This window comes from Pan paniscus, chromosome 4 (assembly GCF_029289425.2).
Source record: "Pan paniscus chromosome 4, NHGRI_mPanPan1-v2.0_pri, whole genome shotgun sequence".
NCBI classification, from domain to species: domain Eukaryota; kingdom Metazoa; phylum Chordata; class Mammalia; order Primates; family Hominidae; genus Pan; species Pan paniscus.
The window spans coordinates 41,319,314-41,344,535 of record NC_073253.2 but is presented as its reverse complement, the minus strand read 5'-3'; the positions used below and the strand labels follow the sequence as shown (position 1 = coordinate 41,344,535).

Genomic DNA, 25,222 nt, shown 5'->3' with positions numbered 1-25,222 from the left:
GGAGGGGCTGATAGATGGCTGTGACTCGTTGGGGCCATCCTAGAATGCTGCCTGCCATGGGTGGTTGGGAAGGATGCCCAGCTGCCAGGGAGGGCTGCATCCAAAGGCTTCTACTTTATCTGGGATTCATCTGCTTAAATAAATTTAAATGCAGAAATGGAATTCCAAATGGAATACAGAAAGTGTGAATGATCCCAGCTTTACACTCTAGTTGTGCCCTAAAGCTCCATTAGGCAGTCAATTGTTGGAAGTTAAGTTCTTTAATGAAGGACTTTCTTTTTCTAGGTAATATAGTATAGAAGGTAGACCTTAGAGCCAGACTGCCTGGGTTCAAATCCTGGCTGATACTTGCCCTGTGCAGTTTTGGGCAAGTCATTCAGCATCTCTGTGCCGTTTTCCTCATGTATTAACATAAATGGTGTTCATAACAGCACTTACTTCATGGAGTGGTAGTGAGGATGAAATTAGTTCATATGCATGAAGTGCTTAGATAATGCCTGTCTCCTCATAAACACTGCCTATGCGCTATGATCTGGGTTAGGACAGCAGGCATCACATGCCATCCTTATGCACGACATTCTCATGGGCATGCTTAGGATTCTGGGCATTTCTTGGCTTGTAGCTATGGCTCTGTTCCTTTCTCTTCCACTCAGGGAAGCATTTCAGAATGCTAAAAAAGAAAGTGACATTACTCTAGGGGTAAGTCTGAATGAGGACTGATTTTTTAAAATTAAATGATCTATAAATTTCAGTTCTCATAAGTAGTAATAATAATGACAGCTGAATTTGAGCATTTACTGTATGTTTTCCAACATACATACATTCATAGACTTTCCAGTCTATGAAATGCTGTGACATGAGCATCTCATTTGGTCTTCACAACACCTCATAAGTAGGTACTATTATCCCCTTTTTATAGAGATGGAGCCTGAGGCTTATTTCCTTAACCCAGCTGGTCAGTGGTGAAGCCTTAGATGGAAAAACGTGAAGCAGCTATACTCTGGAACCCTCTGTCTTATGAGCTATTCTGTAGCATTTTCCCATCTTACTACTGGCAACTCACCTTTCAACTCAAGTGCTGTAAAATTACAGTCAACAAATGCTGACATAAACGACACAAAAGGGGAGAAAAACTGTGGGTTCTTATTTGTTTGCTTAGTTGAGGGGGGCATGGTAATTGTAGACAGAGGGAAACAATTCAGGAGATATACATACTAGAGGAGCACCCACTAGGTTTCAGGCACTGTGCAGTGTTTCTCACTCACCACTGTCTCACTGGATCCTCAGAAATACTGTGGAAGCCTATTATTTTTATTACCTTCTTTCTGCAGATGAAGATGTTGATGCTCAAAAGTCGCTAATGAGAAGCTGAGCCAAGAGTCAGATCCAAAGTCCTTCCAGCTCTGAAGCCTGCATTGTTTCCAATGCATGATGTTGTCTGAATGGTGAGCAATGGAAGACAGAAGATACTAACACGGTACAAATTATCCTGGGTGGGGAGAGAGCAGGCCCTGGGGTGCTGCGAGTGTCCTGGGCAGGCAGCAGGGAGCCCCTTTAGCCCTGACTAGCTTGGTTGCCTTTCTGATGGGTTTGACATCAATGGGCTCTGCTGAGTCCCAATTTGGCTAGGTACCACCACTTGTAGCACAGGGCAGATCACTCCAATGCCTGCAGCATTCATTTCTCAATTTTCAAATAAAACTAGCTTTGTTTGAAGGACAAAGTGAGATGATTTTTGACAGCACTGGGTAGATGCAATAACACTTTGCACTTTTCATTTAAACAGATACTTTAAATGTGAAGGTAGAGAGGAGAGAAAAAAGATTAGCTGTGGGTGGAGAGGGGGAGATGCTGTTGATGAGAAGCAAGCACTATCCATGAGATATTATTATGAGCCTTTGCAGAAGAACACAATCCAATCCTGGAGCCTTAGACGTCACTCCAGAATGCCATTGGAACATTTTCTCAGTTTACTTTTAGAACTTAGACAATAAGTGAGTAAACAGAAAACTTCCTGATAAACAGAAGTATTTTAAACACTTAGTGGAGAAAAGAGCTCAGTGACTGGCAATGAGAGGGTCACATTGTTAGTTTCCAAGGGCAAAAGCTGAACAAAATGGATTAGGAATCATGCCTGATTCAATTTCTGGCTCAACAACTTAGCTATAAAATTGGGTAGAGTCTTCTTGAGCCTCTGTTTTCTCACTTCTAAGATGGAGATAACAACAACCTTGTAAGGTATTTGAAGTGATTAAATTAGGCAGTGCTATGGTTTTGCTCTTTGTCCCTTCCAAAACTCATGTTGAAACTTAATCCCAATGTGGCAGTAGTGAGAGGTAGGGCCTTTAGGAGGTGACTGGGCTATGAGAGCTCTGCCCTCATTTGTGGATCAATGTATTCACGGGTTAATGGGTTATCATGAGAGTGGGACTTGTGGCTTTGTAAGAAGAAGAAGAGACACCTGAGCAAAGATGCTTAGCCCCCTTGCCATGTGATGTCCTGCACCTCCTCGGGACTCTGCAGAGAGCCCCCGCCAGCAAGAAGACTCTCACCAGATGAAGTCATTCAACCTTGAACTTCTCAACCTCCATAACTCTAAGAAATAAATTTCTTTTTCTTTTTAAATAAATTATCCAGTTTCAAGTATTCCGTTACAAGCAACAGAAAACAGACTAAGACAGGAAGTGATTCAATTAGCACAGTGCACGGCACCTATAAAACGCTCATTAGTGATACCTGTTGCTGCTGTTTCTACTCTTCTGCTGAGTTACTATTAAAATAAGAATGAAGCCCTAAACAAAAACATGATCACTTTAGAGTAATACTATTTAGAGAAGTTTTTCTGATTTGAGTCCCATCCTTGGATTCCAACATGCAGGAGACTAAGGAGTGGTGGGACCAGGCAGAAAGAAACATGCCCCAGATGTTTTGCTCAGATATTCTGGCATTGGAAACAGTGTGGTATGAAAAGATAATTTTGAGCTTCAGGAATAACTGGGTAATGACTTTAGAAGAGAATCTATGTGCCATCTCTCATGTGCAATGGAGGTTAACAACGGCAACACCAGCCGTGGAAGTGGGGTGGAGATGGAGGTGGAGGGTATCCTTTTCTCTACATAGGTCAACGGGCCTGCAAGAGGATTTGGCAGTGTGCTCAGGGGTTTAGGGCACAGATTCTGGAAGCAGGTTTGGTATATAGGGCCTTAGATAACTCATGTAGCATTTCTTTTGCCTTAACTTTCTCCTCTCTAAAATGAGGAGGAGAGGGTTGTTAATACTGCTAACCACACAGACTTCTGTAGTGATTCAACAAGGGAGCACACATATGAAGGCCTTAGCAATGCTAGACACACAGGAAGGCCTCAAAAATATTAACTCTTATTATAGCTAACCCTATTATTCAAAGGTAACAGATTCAGCAAAACTAAAATAGGAAAATAAAAAACTAGAGGGTATTAAATCTAGGTCTAGAATTGTGATTCCACTTCTTGAGTGTCCCTGCCAACCTGTCTTTCTTGGAGCTAAGAATTCTCTTCATGTTCAGTCATGCATATCTGTCCATATTGTCATTGAAACACATATTATTGTAAAAGTATATCCAGAAAAGATATTTTTAAGGTGCCCACATTTTCTATCTCCTGGCAGTGGAAGGACTTTGACTTCAGGGAAAATTTTAGGACACTGGGAAGGTCAATTACTCTTTTAAGATCATAATATCATTACAAAAGGGTCCCATCTGACCAACCAGGAATCACAGTATATGGAGCACATTCACCTAGAGCTGAAAACTATTCATTTCTGATTCTTGTAGACTCCTAAGTGTTCTAAATATGATGTATAGCTGAAAACGAAGTTTAAAAGCTGATTTCAGAAGAAACCATTAAGCATATCCTGAAAGAAATCAGTTGATTTCACCTATTTGGGAAAACATTTCAGCACAGAGAAGCGTAAAACAGAATGGTTGTCCTTTTGCAAAAAGCTCGTTTCGCAGGAGTCAGAAGGAGAAGCAGAAAGTCAGGTCTGCCAATGGCTTGAGATAAGTCTTTGGGAGAACTTCGGGCAGCCTGAACCTCATAAAGAGCTTATCCAGAAAGAGACATGAATATGATTATCCCTGGCTTTCAAGAGAGTGCAATAAACCAAGCTGGAAGATTGGTTTCTTTCTCTTCAGGCATGAGAGTGAAAGGCATTACCCCTTCCCCATGTCTCCCCACCTTTCCACTGCCCACCCCAATTTGAGCAGGCACAAGATTGCCTATGAAAAGTGCCATCAAAACTTCAAAGACTAACTAGAGACCACAAGTTTCTGACCTCTGATCAAACACTCCAATGTGTGATGTGCCTGTTTCCCATGGACTATCCACATTCCCAGTTGGGTTTGTGGATAGTGGAATTGGGTTTGTCTCAACTCCACACTCGTCAGATGGTTGTCTCATAGGAAAAACCAGCCAAGGGATATATATTTTGGGAGGCTGTTCTCCCAGAGGGTTAAAGCCATACAACCAGGCTCCCAAAACCGTTTAAGAAGCAAGTCACCCTGGAGTGGTATTGTTGGATTACTAATACATCTACTGCTACCTAATGGCACTCTTTTTTTTTTTTTTTTGAGATGGAGTCCCGCTCTGTCTCCCAGGCTGGAGTGCAGTGGCATGATCTCGGCTCACTGTAGCCTCCATTTCCCAGGTTCAAGCAATTCTCCTGCCTCAGCCTCCCGAGTAGCTAGGAATACACACCCGGCTAATTTTTTTTTTTTATTTTTTTATTTTTAGTAGAGATGGGGTTTCGCCATGTTGGCCAAGCTCTTCTTGATCTCCTGATCTCGTGATCTGCCTGCCTTGGCCTCCCAAAGTGCTGGGATTACAGGCATGAGCCACTGCGCCCAGCCTTTTTTTTTTTTTTTTCTGAAATTTAAAGCCATAGTAGTCCTTAAGAAACCTCCCATTTAGAAAAAATGTTGAAAAGGTGGAGAGGGACTAGAACACAAAGGACTCATGGAGGGACTGGGAAGGACACATCTGAAGCAGTAATTCACAGCATGAAGGTGCCAGGCCAGGTCTGGAAAAGATGCCCAGCCCAGAGTGAGAGAGCAGCACACAGCAGGCTCCCAAATAGTTCAGCTCCAGTGGCCATGTCCTCCACCAGCAGCCAGCTCATAAGGCTTTCTCTGTTCCTTCTCTTCCTCCTTTTATCCCTGGCTCCCATCCTACCCAACCCTACTGGAAAGATGAATAAAAAAAGTTAAAAAGGAAAAAGAAAAGGTATATTTATTAGAAATGTGTTCGGCTGTGAGTAACTAAAAGCCCACTTTACGGTGGCTTAAAGAGGGGTCCATTTTTCTCAAAGCATAACAAGTTTGGATATTTCCTGACTTTTGTCAGTGGCTTGGTCCTGGCTAAGGTATTTGTGATTCCCTTGGCTTTCCCGACATACCTCATGCACAAAGTGGCTGCTGTAGTTCTAGCTATCAAGTCTGTCTTCAAGGCACAGGAAATGGAAAGGGGATAGGGAGGGACCTGTCCCTACTTGCAACATAGCAAAACTTTCCATAAGTGGCCAGATTTCTGCTTATGTCACACAGTTCAGTACAAAATCCCATCACTTTCTTGGCCACCGGCAAGGCTGGGAAAATGGTGGCAAGGTAGAAGAGAATGGATATTGGATTCAATCAGTCAGTAATGTTTACCAAAAGAGGCAATGCAGAATCTATTAAAAATGAGAGATCCCCCCCAGGAGATTTCTGGGCTGCACCCTGGTTGATTCTGATAATCATCCAGACTAGGGAGCCACTGGCCTATGTAAAAATCTCTGCATCCCCAACAACCTAGTTGGGGATTAATCCTATAGACAGTGAGTACTTGAAAATTAGAACATCTGACCTTCTTAATCTTTCCTGGAAGGAAGGAGACTAAAATGAAGTGAGCCAGTGGTGTGCATACACTGTTCTGCAAGGTGATAACATCTAGGGACCAGAGAAAGAGCCTTTATCCTTTTACAGGAGGCTGTAAGACAATAGAAACCAAGCTTGTTAACCAATAAATAGACGAGAAGCCTTGGGACAAAGGCCTTCTTTTTGGTAAAAATCAGAAGTGAGCAGGAAGGACTCACCCTGAAATTCTCAAACATGGAGAATTGGAGAGTGAGTTGTCTCAGGGTGCACATAGCTGGACGGTAGTCTCCATCTTAGGGCAGATGGTAACAGTCCTTCTCTCTTCATGCAGCTCCTATATGCCGAGTGCAGGCACTTCACTTGGTTATAAGAAGCTTTAAGCTGCAACCAGATGCTTCCCTTTTCCCTTCCCTACCACCGGAACAGATGGAGTTAAGCTCTAGGCTGATTTCTTGCCCAGAGCACATGGTCCTCTCCTTCTTGTTTCTGCTGATGAGAGCTTGGTTACCAAAGATCTGAGCTCTAAGCCCTCCTCAAAAGCAACAGCTCAGGGAGGTGCTGACCAAAGCCTGTGGTTCAAATTTTAATACAGTGTCTTCGGGGGAGCTGGGAGGACCTATATTCAAATGAACTGAGGACTTCAGTTGCCTCTTGTTCTAGATAAAGAATCCCGTTGGCTCAGAAGGGGAACCCCAACTTTCAAAGCCATTTTTCCCCACATATATTGATTTTTCCATAGTGTCAACTGTCATTTACCAGGTAGGTACCCGCCTGCTTCATTGTCCCTTGGGTGAGTGAAGACATCACCACTTGTTAATTGCTCAACAGGCACTGGACCAAACTCAACACATTAATTTTCTTACTAGGCTCAGTGGTGGCTTGGCTGAAGAAGACTTCATGATCACTCCCATTTTGAAGATCAGCACATTGAGGTTCAGAGTGGTGAAATGACTTGAACTTCCTATGGAGAGTAAATGGGAAACATCAGAGGAATGATTTGAACCCTGGTCTGTCCACCTTCAGTGCCCATACTTTGTCCTCCATGCTTTGAAGCACAAATCATGAATCAGGTGAAAAAAGATATTTTAAGAGCTATGAAGATTGCTGGTATTCTCAACAACAAGAGCTCTGTGGTCACATGTGAGTCTAGTTTGGGTTGTTGCTTTTCAAACTTATTTGATTACAAAACTATAGATGTCAATTATTTTGCAAAATGCTTAGTGCTGGAGATGATGAGTGCCTAGATGTAAGCATCTGCTGCTGGGTTTTGCTTTCAGAAGACACTGAGAGAAAAATACAAATTTATCAAACCTATTAGCCTAAGATTATTGTTATCATGAAGCATTTTTGTTTATAAAAGTATTTCCTTTAATAAGCATAGGCATTAGCAGCCCCATTCACCAATTGTCAACTTGGTGCCTACTCAGAGCAGTGCTTCTACACCCCACCACCTCCTGCCAGCTGCTGGGGTCCCTGCTCCCCGCTCAGGAGCTCACTGTGGAATGGATCTGAAGGTGCAGCCTAGGCATTGAGAGTTTCAAAAGCTCCCCACATGGTCCTAACATGCAGCCAGAATTCAGAACTATTGATTTAGATTGGTAGGGAGACTAGGAGAGTAGGGAAGAAGAAATCCATAGTCTAAAGGGTTAAGGAAGCTCTTAGAGTGACCAACCCATTCCAGTTTGCCAGGGATTGTTCTGAATTGAAAACTGAAAATCCTGTGTTTTGTGAAACCCCTCAGTCCCAGGCAAACCAGGGTGGCTGGTGACCCATGGTACATTTCCGGGTGTTAGGTAAAGACAAAGGCTCTCAAATGACAATCTTTGTCTATGGGAAATAGACAAAACCTCTCTTTACACAACACTTTAAAACCACATGGTTCTTACATGGAAATAAACAATCTCATTCCATTTGAATTCTAGCGAAACAAATGTATACCTCTGTTCTTGTGATCTGTGTTCCCTTCACATTGCACTGTGGTGCAGGGCATAGCTAACATCCATACAGATTCTAGCACCAATCTGGATTGGTGGATTTATTACAGGGCCCTGTTATTTGAGAAAAGACTTGGCTCATAGCACTGTTGTTTTTCTTCTGTTGCCTTTTGCTAAATCCCAACACCTGAAGATTATCAGGCCTCTTTGAAGCGTCCTGTGATTCCAATTCCAATCAATTTACAAGGGATGTGAGATAAATCTGAACTTACCCAAATTAATGTGTAACTTTGAGAAGCACCCCACCCCCTTGCAAGCATCTTGACTGGATTTCATGGAATCTCATTTGATTCTGACTTCCCACAGGCTCCTGAATCCAGCCGTGGAAAGAGGGAGGCAGTCATTCCTGCTCACTGAGCATGTTTGGCAGCTTTGTAGTAAACACCAAGGAGACTGGCCTCTGCTCTGACATGTCTCAGGTACTGAATCCATCAAACTACAGGTTTCTGGTAGGCTCTGCCTGCCCAGTCTAGGGCTGGTTTTGGGAAAGCCTGGATATTGGAAAGTAACCTGCATTTACAGATCAGAATGGCTCCCCTGGACATCAACATGATGCCCTGCAAAAAATTCCACGTTTGGAAACACGTGACAGAGGAATTCCAGGGTGCTCCCTGGTGAGCCACCCCATGCATTGAGGGCTCTCTCTAGGCTAGCCATCATGCCAGGCCAGCACAGACATGACCGCTCTTCACCCTCACAAGAAAGTTGAGAAGTAGATAGTACTACCCTTGTTTTCCAGATGAGGAAGCAGGCTTGATGAGTATAACCTGGTAAGTGACAGAGATGAGAGACAAGAGGATCGGATCTGCCTGTCACCAGGGCTACCGCCATGGACCCCAAGGTCACACCCTCTGAAAGCATCAGGGAGAAAAGGCTGGAAATGCAGCACATATAACAGATAACATTGAGATAGGAAAAGAATTTTAAAATGTCAAGAGTATAGCATAACGATTAAATGCCTGGGCTTGGAACCAAACTTCTTACATTGGACTCTTGTTTCCACTTATCTGTAAAATGGGTTTAAGTGAGTTGATATAGTTAGAAGAGTATTAAGACCAGTAAGCACTCTCTGTGGTAGTTGCATTCTTCTTATTCTTATTGCCCTCGTTGTTATTATTATGATGGCTTTCTTAAGTGTCTTTGATGAGGACACACCTTGAGCTCCTTGGGCTATGATACCACCAGGATTCGGAGGATCTTGGAAGAAGAAGCAGGGCACACTGTGTTTCCCAGCACATCATGGCACACTTGCTTTTTTTTTTTTTTTTTTTGAAAAAGGGAAAAAGATCCCCGAGTCCCCAAGTCCCAAGCTCTGCTAATTCTCATTCAAGAAACATTGACGACAGGGCTGTGTTCAACGCTCACAGTTGATGCTGAATAATTTGCAACTGGACAACGTTTTCCACCCCATTCCTGGGTCCAGGTTCACTTTCTATTCAGCAGAGCCATGGTGGATTATGAAGAAACACACTGATTACAGACTTAAATAGGCCACCTTAAGCCATCTGGGTCTATTTTCTCCGTTTCAGGAATCCCTCCACCAGAGATTCTCTACTAGCATTTGAATAGCCCCAGTGCTGGGGCACTCCCTATCTTGAGACAAAGTCTGTGTGACTCCCCACTAGCTCTGTTACAAATTCTTTCTCTGAGCTCATCTGAAATTTGCTTCCTTCTAACAACATCTACAAATGGACACTCATCCTACCTTCTTGTCAACGTGGAGTACCACCCCACCCTCTCCCACAAGAGGGAGATATCACCTAAGCACACAGTTTAGGTAGTTGGCAATTTATTCCTTTCCAAAATCTGTTTTCTGAGAGAAAATGCTCCAATCCTTGAAGACTAGTCTTAGTATTATGCTGGAAACAATGTACTTTCTGTGTGGATTGTTTTTTGGACCCAAACAATCAGCATTGCTTTACAGTTTTGTGCAAACATGTTCTAGTGGGCTTAAGTATGAGATTTGGTCATTTCAGCCCAAGGCCAGACTGGCCAAGTTTCAGGCTTACAATTGAATCACTAGTTCTTAATCAACTTTATCACCTGCCTTGTTTTGTTTCCTATATATGGAATATTTTATCTCTTCTGATATCAGTGGACCTGATCAGCTTTGACTATTTCTATTTTCAGGGTAGAATGTTTACTTCCAGTCCAATGCCTGTGTCTGAAACATAGAGAAGATTCTCTGTGTAGGAATCTGCAGGGCCACTGCTTTCTGGGGCTGGAATTAGTTATGAGAAGACATTTGCTATGTTTTTAAAAATGGGCTATCCCACGTTCACACTAATAACAACCTTCCACTCTAGTCAGTTCCGTTTTGGAGTTCAAAGTGCTCTATAGTCATAGCCTAATTATATCATTTTTATTATGCTGGTTAAGTATGAGTGCTGTGCTATATTATTATCCGCACTTTATGGAGAGGAAACTGCAGGGAAGCCCTCAGCATGGGAAAGAAAGAGGAGCTGGAAATCTGGACCCATACTCTTGCTCTGGCTGCTCCTCACCTTGGCTGTGTCCTCCTCCCATTCCCTACCATGTCACCCATTCTTCAAGTCCACTTCATGGGATCTGAAGTTACCAATCTGCCTGTCACCACGGCTACCGCCATGGACCCCAAGGGCACACCCTCTGAAAGCATCAGGGAGAAAAGGCTGGAAATGCAGCACATATAACAGATAACATTGAGATAGAAAAAGAATTTTAAAATGTCAGGAGTATAATGTCAAGTCCCACTTCATGGGACTTGAAGAATGGCTCTAGAAGAGACTATTTAGAAGAAAAGAAAAGTCACAGATCTTAAAATCCCATACATGTGTATGGTTATATTTGTATATACATATTAATACACAAAAAAAGTCTGGAAGAAGACAAATCAAACATCTTCCTCAACTTTATAGAGATTTTTCTCTTCCAACCACTTGCATTCCATATGACTGAAGATTCGGTTCAGGCCTTTGCTTTCTAGGTAGGTGTTTTGGGCATTTTGATTCATCACAATTTATTTCAGTTGTTTATATTTTATCCCTCAAATATGGAAAAGAAGTTCCTTAAGCCAAAGGGCTATGTAATTTATTTCTTTTGTGGCCCAAATAGCTCTTGTAATGTAGTGGGGAGAGGGTACATAGTGTTGGTTCAACAAAATCTTAGATCTCTTCCTATGATGTAGATGACCGGATATGCCACACAGGAATGATGGATGATTCATGCCTAGAATGTGGGCCTGGAAAGAAAAAGACTCAACCATTCAACCAAATAACACAATAATTGAGTATTCACCATATGCAGGACATTGAGTTGTGATGTGAGGAGGATGCAAAGAAAGGCAGGATTCTGCCTCTGCCTTCAGGAATTTCCAGTCTCTTAGTCTGTTTGGGCTGCTATAACAAAATATCATAAACTGGGTGGCTTGTAAACAACAGGCATTTGTTGCTTACAGTTCTAGAGGCTGGGAAGTCCAAGATCAAGGCATCAGCAGATTGAATGTCTGGTGAGGGCCTGTTCCTATCTTCTTGCTATCTCTTCGCATGGTAGAAGAGACAAACAAGCTCCCTTGAGCTTTACACAAAGGCACTAATCTTATTCATGAGGCTGCACTCTCATGACCATGTCACCTCCTAAAAGCTCCACCTCTTAATACGCTTAATGCTATTGCATGGGTAATTAAGTTTCAACGTATGAGGTTGAGGGGGACACAAACACTCAGACCATAGCACTCACTGAAGGGGTAAGAACCATATTGTGGAGTGATTGATAGCATAGGATTCGCAGCATGGAGATGTGGCTTTGAATTCCTGCTCTGCCACTTATATGTGGCCTTGAGCAGGTTGTCTAAACTGTTTGAGCTTGTGAATTTTCTTTTGTACATTGAGGATAATAATAATGTACGGATGACAAATGAGTTGTCTACAAAAGCATTTGGCACAGTGGCTCCTACAGGGTTATGAATCAATAAATAGTAGCTATTTTAACATTATTATTAGATGGCTGGTGATTCTAGGTAAAGTCAAAAAATGGCTCAGAAAAAAGATATGTGGGAGTTCAAAAGAATGGCCAGGGAGCCACATGATGAAGGAAGAAACTCTAATTAACCTTGAAAGATAACAGTTGGGTTTTGAAAAATAGGAAGGGGAGAAGGTCTAGGGAAATGTGTGATTCAAGCTCGGGGTGGCAAAAAGGATGGGCTTGGATGGATGAAATAGAAGGTTCTCATGGAGAAATTCTGGTAGACAATAGTAAGAAAAATGATAGCCATGCTACTGCTATGAATCATGGTAAGTTCTTTCCTTTAATAACATGATGACATAAGAATTATCATGGCCATTTTAAAGATTAGGAAGCTGAAGTTTTGAGACAAGCTGCAAAGTTAGTTGGAAACAAATACAGAGGACTTGGTTAGCGTTGGTGAGGATGGGTCCTCTCATACGCTGTTGGTAGAGGATAAATTGGACACAGGCTTTTGAGAGCGCTTGGACAGCATTTAATAAAATTGTTAATTTTACATCAAAGTATTGATCCTGGAGAAATACTTGCATATGTAATCAAAAAGGCATAAAGAAGGATGTTCACTGAACACTCCAAAAACTTGGATATGACTCATATGTCCACAAATGATAGAGTACTTAAGTACTAAGTACTGGCATGTCCATATTGTGGTAGGTTACTTAATACTTTAGTGTAACATGACTGACATATAACAAGCCATATACATACACACACACACACACACACACACACTCACACTTTTTTTTTTTTTTTTTTTTTTTTAGACAGAGTTTCGCTCTTTCACCCAGGCTGGAGTGAAGTGGTGCAATCTCGGCTCACTGCAACCTCTGCCCCCTGGGTTCAAGCGATCCTCCAGCCTCAGCCTCCCAAGTAGCTGTGATTATATGCACCCACCACCATACCTAGCTAATTTTTGTATTTTTAATAGAGACAGGGGTTTCACCATTGTTGGTCAGGCTGGTCTTGAACTCCTGACCTCAGGTGACCTGTATATACATATTAATACACAAAAAAAGTCTGGAACAAGACAAATCAAACATTTAATAGTTATTATCTTTGAGGAGGGAGCCATATATTAGGGAGAGCATATATTAAGGAGGATTTGAATTTTAGTCTACATACTTTTGTATCGTTTACAAAGAAAATACATTTAGCTACTACTCAAATTCAGTAACTAAGATTAAAAAATATATATGCTACATCAGTATTGTAAAACACTATATGGTCATTAATATGTTAAGATATGTTGTAAGATACACTTTTTGATTTGGAAATTTTCCCATTAAGTAGAAAAAATCCCACCAAATTTCAGAGAAATATGAACAGTATGTATATTGCTTTATAAAAGTTATCACATGTATAGCACACACATACAGATGTTAGGGAAAAACACACACTAAATGGTATTTTTGAATGGCGAGATGATAGTGTCTTTTCTTTTCCTCTTTATACTTGTAACAGTTAACTTTTTCCATAGTAATGATGTGTAACAAACCACTCCAAAACTCAGTGCCTTAAAACAACAGTCATTTTTTTTCTCATTCACGACCATATGTCTATGGGGTCAGCTGTTTTAAGTTGAGCTCAGCTCAGCTAAGATTGGCTTCCAACTGTAGTTTGGGTCCAGGTCTGCTCTCTGTATCCCATCTTCCTTGGACCAGCGGGCTAAGCAGGGTGTGTTCTTTTGGCAATAACAGAAGTGCAAAGGGGCAAGTGGGAACCTGTGCTATCTCTTAAGGTTTGATTAGAGGTTATTACGCTGCCCTTTCTGTTCCCATGTCCTAAATCAGTGGGGGAGAAAAATAGACTTTATTTCTAGTGGAAGGGTCTGCAAAGCCACATGGCAAAGGGCATGGATATAGGAAGTGGTGAAATTTGGAAACTATCATGTAATCTACCACAACTTAAATGTGTTTTCTAATTTACCTCACTGTGCATGTATGTTACTTGTGGAATAATAATCTTATTATTTAATGCGTGGTTCCTCATGTTACCAAAAAGCGGTCCTGATCCAGACCCCCAGAGTGTTCTTGGATCTTGTGCAAGAAAGAATTCAGGTCAAGTCCATAGAATAAAGTGAAAGCAAGTTTATTAGAAAAGTAATAGAATAAAAAAAATGGCTACTCCATAGACAGAGCAGCCCAGAGGGCTGCTGGTTGCCCATATTTATGGTTATTTCTTGATAATATGCTAAACAAGGAGTGGATTATTCATGCCTCCCCTTTTTAGACCATATAGGGTAACTTCCTGACTTTGCCGTGGCATTTGTAAACTGTCATGGTGCCGGTAGGAGTGTAGCAGTGAGGGTCACCCATCTTGGTTTTGGTGGGTTTTAGCCAGCTTCTTTACTGCAAGCTGTTTTATCAGCAAGGTCTTTATGACCTACAGTTTGTGCTGACCTCCTATCTCATCCTGTGACTTAGATTGCCTAACTGTCTGTGAATGTAACCCAGTAGGTCTCAGCCTTATTTTACCCAGCCCCTACTCAAGATGGAGTTGCTCTAGTTCAAATGCCTCTGACTCTCATAAAGATGAGTAGTAAAATAAAGAGTCAGGAGCAGTGGTGCTTTGCTTAGTCCTTCTCTGGCTTAGATCTACAGGATATTTACTGGCTATGTGGATTATCTCTAATCTCATCCTGCCAGTTTCTACCAGTATCCTCAGGACACTCCCAGGAAGAACTTGCCTTCTGATTTGAGCAATCTTGCGGGCCTTATCTTTCTTATCAAATTTCCCGAGTAAGGAGAGTTCCTGTACCTTGAGAGAATGACATGGAATGCTGCACGATTTTACAAGGAATATAAAACTAAGAGCAAGAGAGGCTGCCAGTCACGGTATTCTAAGATGTGCAGACACCAAAATCACCAGAAGCCCTTTTGTACTGTTCTACAAATCTCAAATGGGGCAATGAAGCGTACATCCAACTGGGTTAGCAATGGTAAGCAAGCAAGGCAGCCAATATGTCCTTATCTCAAGGAACCCAGCAGTGGCAATAATTCATTACTTTAGGACCTTTCTTCTGACTTTTCCCAACCAAAGTCTTATCACAACCAAGGCATCAAATCACAGTCATGAGAGATTATTTCAATGCTGCCCACCTTGCATGACTGTGTACCCTAACAACAAAAAGACAACGATACTTCTGGAGAATGTGCTTGGGAAAGAAATCACTCCCTTCTCCCTGCTGACTCCCCTCTGTCTTCCCCAAGCTAAACTTCTGGTTTCAATACTGTGGTCTTTCTCCTGAGAAAAGCTAATAGACCTTTTCAGGTATGCAGTAAATCTTCCAATAGTGTATTTTAAAGCCCTTAAAGGAAAGACATTTAACCCTTTCTCTGGGCTGCTGGAGTGTGTGTGTGTGTGTGTGTGTGTGTGTGCGTGTGTGTGTGTCAAAATTTTTCCTGATGCAAATATTTATGGACTTTTTAACCTTCATTCTCATCTTAGTTATGCCTTGCCCAAGCTCTTTTAACTGCTTTAATCTTTCTCATAAATCACTCTATGCCTCTTCCTTTTTCACTGTAATCTATCAACCTCCTTCTTGTTTCTCAGGTGCCCAGAGTGGAAGTCACAATTGTCCAGATCTGCCCCCAGATTCTGTCTGGGTCTCATATAGTTTAGTCTGAATTAGATATAAATCTGAAAGCTTAAGGAACACAGGATTTTTTGCTACTACTTTAAACACATTCAAGTGCCCACTTAACTCAAAATGGACAACATTTCCATTGCAGTGGTCAAGCAGCAAAGAAAATACCCTCCAGGCTTTTCCAAACAGAAGCTTCACTAGGTTTTAACATCTGGGGAACTTGACTGCAGTGGGCTGGAGTATGAGGGGATTTGTCCCTGTGGTGAGTGGGGGAGAGGGCAGGTGACAAACGCACCACATTTTTCAGTTTGTCCCATGAGCTGCCCATTGGTGATTTAATCACACATTTCATGCAAGTTCACATCTCATTAACTGCATGTCAATAGCTTAAAATCTTTATGAGAGGGTACCATTTACCCCTTCCCTTTACCCCGCATCCTTTCTGCCTCCCATAGCTAAGCTTCTGGTTCAGTTCCCCTCAGAGGAGTTCCTAGGTCCTTTCGGAGTGCAAGCAATGCCTGTCCTAACTACCCCTCATCCCTTTACGGGAGGTATAAGCCATGACCTGGGGGTGTTTTTCTAAGCTGGGGATGAGGTCCTCAGACTCCGTCTGCAGCCCTGCTCGGTTCTGAGTAATATACCTTTCAGAGCAGTTCAAGATGGCGGAAGAGAGCGAGAGGAAGCAATGGGCTATCGCAGCCTTACTGCTAGCCTGACAAGAAGCCATTACGGGACCTTCCAAAGTGGGAAGTGATTCTGAATGAAGTGACAAGAATGAATGAGCCACACCTGAGCCAATGTTTCTTAACAAAACACAGAGAGCTAAAATGATGTCTGGAATTTGAAAAAAGAATTGAGAAATAATATCTAGGACAGGCTAATATTTTAGCAAGTACATTCTGAACTCTGAAATGGGTCACCTAGAGAAAGTTCTTTGATTCTCTGATATTGGAAGACAACATTTTGGGGAGTTTCAACTTCTTTCTCACGATAGATCATGTCAATGAAGTGACCTTGGAAAGCTATTTAATTATTTATATTTTAGTTAAAGCTAAGGCAAAGTTCTATAATGAGAAAAATGCAAACATTTGTTCTTGTTATTTGAAGAGGAAGCATTTTTTTTTTAAACAACCAAGTGGTAATTTTACTAAGAAGGGCCATCTTTCTGGGCAGAAATTATGGAAGTAGGCATACCACGCAGGCTGGGGAGTGGAACACATCAGCATTATTGAAATGGGAGCGCTCCCTGACCCCCTCGCAAGACGTGAGACAGGGATGTGGCTCGTTTATTTGAGCTGTGCTCAAACCCCTTATGGGAGGGGGAGCACACAGATGGGCAGGTGCAGGAGCTGGCGTGAGCGTTTTTGGGCTCCAGCCCTACGGTAGTGTCTAGGGATGTGTTACAATTAATGCTCTTTTAGCAGTTGTTGTCCACAGATAGCTATCTGTGTTAAACCAGCTCAATGGAGAGTCAGGGTGACAGCTATTTACACCCTGCCCTCTTGGTACCCGGGTCCTTGTCTGGCATCCAGGAAGTATCAGGTCACTCGAACTTGAAGGATGGTGAATGCAGGGATTTTATTGAGTGATGGAGGTGGCTCTCAGCAGAATGGATAAGGAGCTGGAAAGAGGATGGAGTGGGAAGATGATCTTCCCCTGGAGTTTGGCCATCCCACAGTCGAACTCCTCTCAACGTTCAGACACTCTTTCTCTTCTTTTTCTCTGCCATGCCGCTCTGCAGCTCTTCTGATCTTCTGTTTGTGGAGCCTGGGGTTTGGGGTTGATATGGGTACAGGATAGGGGAGTATGAAAACAGGAATGCCTGTTCCCATTTAGGGCCAAGGGTTTCCAGGCTTGAGGCGGGTGGGGGCCTTTGCTGGGGAACTGCCCTCTTCTACCCAGTATTTCTCTGCCTCCTGTCTATATCATTATTGGAGATGCCATAACTAAAAGGCTGGCAAAATTGAGATTTCAGAGGGACAAGAAATAGACACGGTTTACAATATCGTTGAAGGATTGAGGTCTTATGGATAAATAGAGGGGAAAGTCTGCTGATCCCTTCCAATGTTCCATACCAGATTTCCTGGAGGAGCAATATATATTTATTTCTGAGTCCCATATTTAGTCCTGCAATAATTTTTAGCATTTGTTTGAGGTTGATTTCAGGCAAGGGAAGACTTGGGCAAGTTATAGTACAGCATCTCTGAAAGTGTGTTTTGAGGAATGCAAATACTATAGAATATCATTAAATATAATAGATTCTGTGATCAAATGAACTTCAAAACATTGATTTAAACTGTGTTAAAAAGCTTTCCTTGCTGCATGTCTTCTCAGAGCCTTTGAAATGCTGAGGTTCATTGTAAATCTCCAGGTAGAAGTGGAGCTGGGAGGAGGAGCTTGGGTGAATAGAGTATAGTGCATATATGATTCCAACATTTCTCTTACCATAAAACCTCCTTCTGCTCTTCTTCCCTGGAAAATCTTTTAGAAGTTGTGTTTCATGAAATACTCTGTTGTCTACATGGTCAAAGTGGAAAAAGCCCATGACTGGGTATTAGATTTTCAGGGCTCCAGTTCTGGTTGTTTAACTTTGGGCATTTATTTAACCTCTCTGGGCCTTGGGTTTCTCATCTGCAATATGCGAAAATTAGTCCTAATAGTTCCAGAATCCTGTGCTTCCTGTATGAGTGCTTCACCACTTTCTGCCGTATCAGGGGACCTGCCCCAATAATCACGTAGGTTCTTTTCTATTTTTCCTAAGTGTCAGCCAGCTTGAGAAATAAAGGGACAGAGTACAAAAGAGAGAAATTTTAAAGCTGGGCATCCGGGGGAGACATCACACGTTGGTAGGATCTGTGATGCCCCACAAGCCACAAAACCCAGCAAGTTTTTATTAGGGATTTTTAAGAGGGGAGGGAGTGTGTGAATAGGTGTGGGTGACAGACATCAAGTACTTAACAGGGTAATAGAATATCACAAGGCAAGTGGAGGCAGGGCAAGATCACAGGACCACAGGACTACAGGACTGAGGCAAAATTAAAATTGCTAATGAAGTTTCGGGCACCATTATCATTGATAACATCTTATCAGGAGACAGGGTTTTGAGATCAACTGGTCTGACCAAAATTTATTAGGCGGGAATTTCCTCTTCCTAATAAGCCTGGGAGTGCTATGGGAGACTGGAGTTTATTTCATCTCTGCAGCCTCGACCATAAGAGACGACCCACGCCCTCGGGGGGCCAGTTCAGAGACCCACCCCCAGGTGCACATTCTCTTTCTCAGGGATGTTCCATGCTGAGAAAAAGAATTCAGCGATATTTCTCCCATTTGGTTTTGAAAGAAGAGAAATATGGCTCTGTTCCGCCCGGCTCACCGGCAGTCAGAATTTAAGGTTATCTCTCTTATTCCCTGAACAATTGCTGTTATCCTGTTCTTTTTTCAAGGTGCTCAGATTTCATATTGCTCAAACACACATGCTGTACAATTTGTGCAGTTAATGCAATTATCACATGGTCCTGAGGCAACATACACCCTCCTTGGCTGACAGGATTAAGAGATTAAAGACAGTCATAAGAAATCACAAGGGTATTGACTGGGGAAGTGATAACTGTCCATGAAATCTTCAAAACTTATGTTTAGAGATTGTAGTAAAGACAGGCATAAGAAATTATAAAAGTATTAATTTAGGGAACTAATAAGTGTCCATAAAATCTTCACAATCCACATTCTTCTGCCATGGCTTCAGCTGGTCCCTCCGTTTGGGGTCCCTGACTTCCCGCAACACTGCCCCAAAATGTGTCCTGAGGACTCCTTTTTGAGTGTCAACCCCCCACTAGTGCAGGACCTGCCCAAGATGAACAAATGATAACTCACTCCCATTTCTATGGCTCACCTATGTCTTGATAGAAAGAACCAAGTGCTTTTGTATATAACCATCACACCACTAGCCAAACCTTCCCAGAAGGGAAATTTCTACTGTTGAATGTTCTCTGCACAGATTACTGTCAGAGAACATGAATCACACCTTGAACTTCAAGTCCATGGCAAAATTCATTATATTTTCCACTGCGGCAAAGAGAATTGTATGTGGAGGAAGACACAGTCATTTGCCCTGGAGTCATTTGTTGGAATGATAAAGAAACTCTTTCAGAGCAGACAGAGCCTCATACCATACTCTCCTGTAGGAGGCTTTGCAGTGTCCTTGCTGTCCTGCAGGGAGAAACCATTACCAGCATGAGTGAGCCAAGCTAAGTCCAAGGTGAACTGAAAGACAAAATTTCTCGAATTTCTTATTCATTCACTCAACTCTTTATTAAGCACTGATTAGGTTCCAGGTCTCTAACATACTATCCTCCTCCTCCTCTTCATCATGATGAAAGGGCTCCTTTAATGTATTCTTACCAGAAACAGGTATCACATTATAAAACTCTTTGCTAATTTTGGAAGTGAAAAATGCTAGTTTACTATGGTTTTAATTTGAACTTCTGATACTTGACATTTTATAATTTTAAACTTATTATATTTTCTATGATTTTTCCACTTATATGTTAGGATCTTAGAATGTTTTGAATAAGCAAATGCCAGGAAAATAATAATCCATGAGTATGCAGCATAGAAAATATCTAATAATGCATGAGTAGTGTAAAAACTGACAAGATAAGGCATGCAGTGTATGTAAGCAACACTAAGTGCCCTACGATGCCAGGCCAAGCCCCTGGTCTTCTCTCTGCCTGGCCATTGTTCTGGCTGTAACATCTTTACCTCGTGCCAGCTGCCCTTCCACTTCTATGAGCCCCTTATGACCTCTCAGAGTGGTTGGTCTTCCAGAGTCTGCTGGGGTACAAGACTCATTTTTATTTATAAATTTTTGTAGAGATGGGGTCTCCCTATGTTGCACAGGCTGGTCTCGAACTCCTGGGCTCAAGCAATCTTCCTGCCTCACCCTCCCAAAGTGCTGGGATTTCAGGTGTGAGGCACTGTGCCTGGCCCAAGACTCCTGTTGAACAAAATACTTTGTTTCTGTAAGGGCGAGAGACACCTATTACCCAACACCTTTATTTAGGTATTAAGGATTTTTTTTTTAACTTATTTGTCTTCTTTTCCTCTTGTTTTCACATGAATTTGGAATCCTTATGGGAGAGGAGCAACATAAACAGCCCATCTGTTGGGCAGAGCAGGAGCTCATGCTTGAATGACTGCTTCCCAAAGAAACCAAAATCCTCAGCAAACTTTGAAGCCAACCTCTTGGCATCAGTTTATTTTTTCCACATCCTTTGTGTCCCATGCGGCCTACACTCCAGGGAGGTGGCACAAGGCTTACACAGCAGCAGGCAATGTGGAGAATCTCTGTGGTTCTGTGGCTCAGGGGATCTGGGCGAATGGCTACTTTCATAATAGTGACATTCTCACCTGCTTGAGCCTTCTCCCATCAGCCTAGTTTTTTCTCCTGCTTGAAAATGATTTGGGTTTTAATGAGCCCCCAGCTGGCCTAAAGGCAAACAGGCCTCCCAGTTTCTTTCTCTCCCTGCTGTCAGCATTAACCAGTTAATCATTAGGCAGGGACCTTTTTCAAGGCAAGTCTTTTACTTAGAGGTTTGATTTTTCCAAGTAAGAACATGATGTTTTTCTGCCTCAAGAGTCTTAAGAAGCTCTTCTCAGAGTAGCCTTATTTCACAAATGTGTGTCAGGTTTTAGGGTTTGGTAATGACTCTAGATTTTATTCAGCTTTTAACCTGTGACTATCAATGAAATAGAACCATTCTCCTTTCCCTCTCTCTCCTTAGCATGAATTTATTGAAGGCTTGACTGCCTCCTAATGATGGAACAGCAATACTTATAATGATTTCTGTGCAACTCTATGATAGCTGACACATCCATTTGATAACGGATACAGAAAATTCTAATATTAAATGTGTGATGAAAGTCTGGTTTGTTAGAGATGCAACATGCAGTCTGCATTAGATTGAACAGCTGGTCCCCAAGTTGTTGTCCTTTTATTATTCAAGTTGACACAGCTTTGTTTATGCTCCTTCATCTTTCTTCTAATCACTCATGACTACAGATAAGAAATGGCAGAAGTTTGATAAAAGAAGTTGAGGTTTGGGCCTATGGCCCATACTTTTTTTTTTTCCTTCAAAATTTATTTCATTTAAAGCTGTGTTAGTCAACTCATGGACCCAGAAGTAGTTGCCTTTGGAACAACGTCATGCTCTTAGTTCACAGTGGCAGGGGGCCATGGATGAAAAGGTGGATGAATGGAAAGAGGCAGAGGGTCCAGAGAGCTGCTCATCAGGGTCATCTTTGCCAGTCCCATGCCCTTGGCTGCCATGCTATATACCAGTTATGTGTCCCCTAACAAGTACAGCAAGTCCCCCCTGCTAATGTCTTTGATAGGTTCTTGGAAGCTGTGATGTTAAGCAAAATGACAGATAAGGAAACCAATTTTACCATAGATGAATTGATATAAATAAGAATTAAGTTACTGCAGCATATTTATGTTCACAAAAACCACCAAATTTCAAAAGGAAAACCAAAACACTTCTAATGCTAAATATTGAAATAAATGTGAGCCATACATACATTTAAGAAAGATGAATGCAAACAGGTAAGATCATCATTTACTCGATTTTTCCAGTTCAGAGTCATGGGTGGCTCTGAGCTTATCCCAGAAGCTTAGAGCACAGGGTAGGAAGCAGCCCTCCCTCCCCTCAACATAAGCACACACGCATACTCAGACTGGGACCCGTAGACACGCCAACAGCTTTAGGATGTGGGAGGAAACTGGAGTACCTGGAGAAAACCCACACAGACAGCGGCCCCAGCTGGGAAGCGGTGTTTGTTTCCTCTTTTTTACTTTCTCCTCAAGGTTATAATAAAATGACATTTGAGGATCTGCTGTACCACATTTTCCTCTTCATTATAATGGAAATAATTATACCTACTTCATATGGTTGTGGAAGGATTCAATGAGTGAAATGAGCGAATACCTGTGAAAAACTCAGAACATCTGGTATATAGGGATTCAGTGATGTTAGTCATTGTTATTATGGCTGCTGTTGTTACGACAATGATGATGATCAGAAGCAGCTCCAGTAAACTGCGAATGGAAGCCTCTGGTTGCCCCAAAGGAATGGAGGAGATTAAATGAAATGGTGATTAATGGTGCCATGAACTACTGGTTTCTGAATAGCTGACCAGCTGCGGAAGAAAACATATTGCTTATCCTCCTTTTGGCCTTCATCTCCTAGCTGATAAAATACATTTAAAGTATGTGTACCTCTGATCCTCTCCCTGGTTTTCTATAAAAACAAAATAAAATACTTTTTGCGAAGCACTCTGGAAAGGGAAATGCAAGGTATTATTATTGTGGTTTTCTTTTCAGCCATGAGGATGCTCAGACTTTTATTCCCTACCACTAACACGGGTGAAATAGTCTCTTTTCTTTATCTTACTGCGATTTTACAAAAAAGTGGCTTTAAAATGTTTGGAAGTGAAAGAACTACTTTTAGAGCTTATTGTGTTAAGCTAGATCATTCAGCCATTAGCTCATCAACACAGTTTGTGTCCAGAGATGTGTCAACATAGGGGAACACTAAGCAGCAGTGAGAACACAGCACAAAGGAACGTATGAGATCTTGGTCCAAACAATAGCACAAAACACAGTGAGCAATGAAAATGACCTGCCTAGAAAAAAAGTAACCCATGGACACAAAATATTGCAACAGCTGCCTGGGGAACTCAGATAACCTCTCTGGAATAGGTAAAAGAAAATTGCAATTCACTGTAAACCTATGCAGCAGCCCCGTTTTTTTACCTCCTTAATCACACTTGTGAAAATTTGTTGGATATTATCTATGCTCTAAGCACTCTCATAAGGAGTCTACAATAATATCTTATGTCTTTTAATCCTGATTAAAAACCCAAGGGATAGCTATCGTTATTATTTTCATTTTACAGTTGAGCAAAGAGAAGCCCCGAAAGGTTAAGTAACTTTCTGAAGATGATAGCCAGTAAGTGGCAGAGCCAGAATTTAATCAGGATCTGTGTGACTCTAAAGCTCACTTTTGTAACCATGATGCCATAATACCTCCCACATTAATGTGTGGCGAGTCCCATTGTCCTCTAGGATACCTGTCTGAGAAAGATAATAAAAAATATGTTCCTTCAAAAAGAGGTCATTGACCATAAGAGAGATAGGGAAACATCACGTCTTATTCCACATTTGTTCCAGATTTGTTTGGTTTTGAGTTTGTGAATTGATGCCTTTAAGGAATAGATATTTATAAAGGAAAAATATACCCTGGGTTCAGTATTGCCATGGTAAGTGAGCTAAGACATGAGTCTGCAAAGAGCTATGCATCAGTGCTCCTCAGCAAACCATAAATAATAATGGCAACTAATAAAATCCAATTCATGTGCACCAATGTGATTACTTGAGCGTTAGCCTTTCCAGGGAGAGTCCAGCACATCTGTTGCTGTAACTCAAAAGAAATTGGACTCCTGGTATTTCTTGTGAGCAGTTCTGGATGGCTACTTCTTAAGAAGTCTGGACTAATCTTACATATTTTGGTGAATATGCAATTGACAGATAATTTACTTCCCATTCATCAATACCCTCAATGAAGGAAAATGTTGGAGTGATTAATATAATGACTTAATGGGGGAGAGGAGAATAAAAGTCAGTCTGGAAACTTGGTGTTTGGATAATTTATGGGCAGTATGGCATGAAAAAGCCTGCATCAGTGTGAGCAAGTACAAGTTATGTGCTTCAATAAGGAACTTTTAAATAAACATGAAGTCCTAGCAATCTTGAACTTCAGAATTAATCTCATCTGAACCAATAAGGGACTCAGTTTGAAAGAAGAAAATCTAGGGCAGAATGCCTAGCTCAGTAGGCAGTATGAGGAGGGAAGAGCTTTTGGAGAAATTAAAAACCTCTCTTAGTAGCATTTTTATTTTTAAGCTTAAACATAAGAGAACCAGAGTTTTTCACATGTAATCACTGAAAATTTCAAGTGATAGTAAATTTTATAGTAAAAAGGGCTTTAAAATGTATCTAGTTCAAACTTCTCATTCAGCAAGTAGAAGAAGTAAGATCACAGAGAGTCAGATAGACTTGTATATAGTTACATATCCAGCCAGCCTTCATCTCTCTTTACAAGATTTAAAAAACATTTGTTATAACTTTATAATCTTTCTGACTATAAAAGTGACAAATGTTCGCTGGAGCAAAATGAGGAAAATAGAACCCAAAATAGCAAAATGGAAAAAAAAGTACTCATAATTCTACCATTCAAATCCTCATTCCATTAATATTTTGGTATATTTCCTCTCATGCTTCTGTTCTATACATATATAATGAATTTGTATTTCACAATAATGGGGCCATATACTATAAAACTTAAAAACTGATTTTGCTTCAGAGATTTTTAATAAATTAAAAATGGCTGTATTGCTTTTTATGACTATCAAGGTAATTACATATTTAGTGTAAGACATCCACATAATACAGAAATTATAAAGAAAATGAAAATGACCTGGAACTCCACCATCCAAAGATAGCAACTGAAAATGACTTATTTTCTTCCAGAGTTTTTTCTGTGGTGCACTTGTAACCCAAAGTCCCTCTGCCTAATCCATTTGTAGGATCACATGAGGTCTCTTAAAAATTAGTGTCTTTGCTCACACTTCCCTGCTAGTTGAAGACTGTGGGATGAATCTCCAGTGCTGCCTCAACTTCTCCAGCAGTCATCT

The 25,222-nt window shown here is 41.4% G+C and overlaps 1 long non-coding RNA gene across 1 annotated transcript in view; it reads right to left on the bottom strand.

Moving 5' to 3' along the window:
• LOC134730428 (uncharacterized) overlaps positions 1-25,222 on the bottom strand; it is a 139,194-nt gene that overhangs the window by 6,578 nt on the left and 107,394 nt on the right. Inside the window, exon 3 of the long non-coding RNA XR_010112191.1 lies at positions 6,751-6,848. This is a non-coding gene — a long non-coding RNA (uncharacterized LOC134730428). The remainder of the gene's footprint in view (positions 1-6,750; positions 6,849-25,222) is intronic.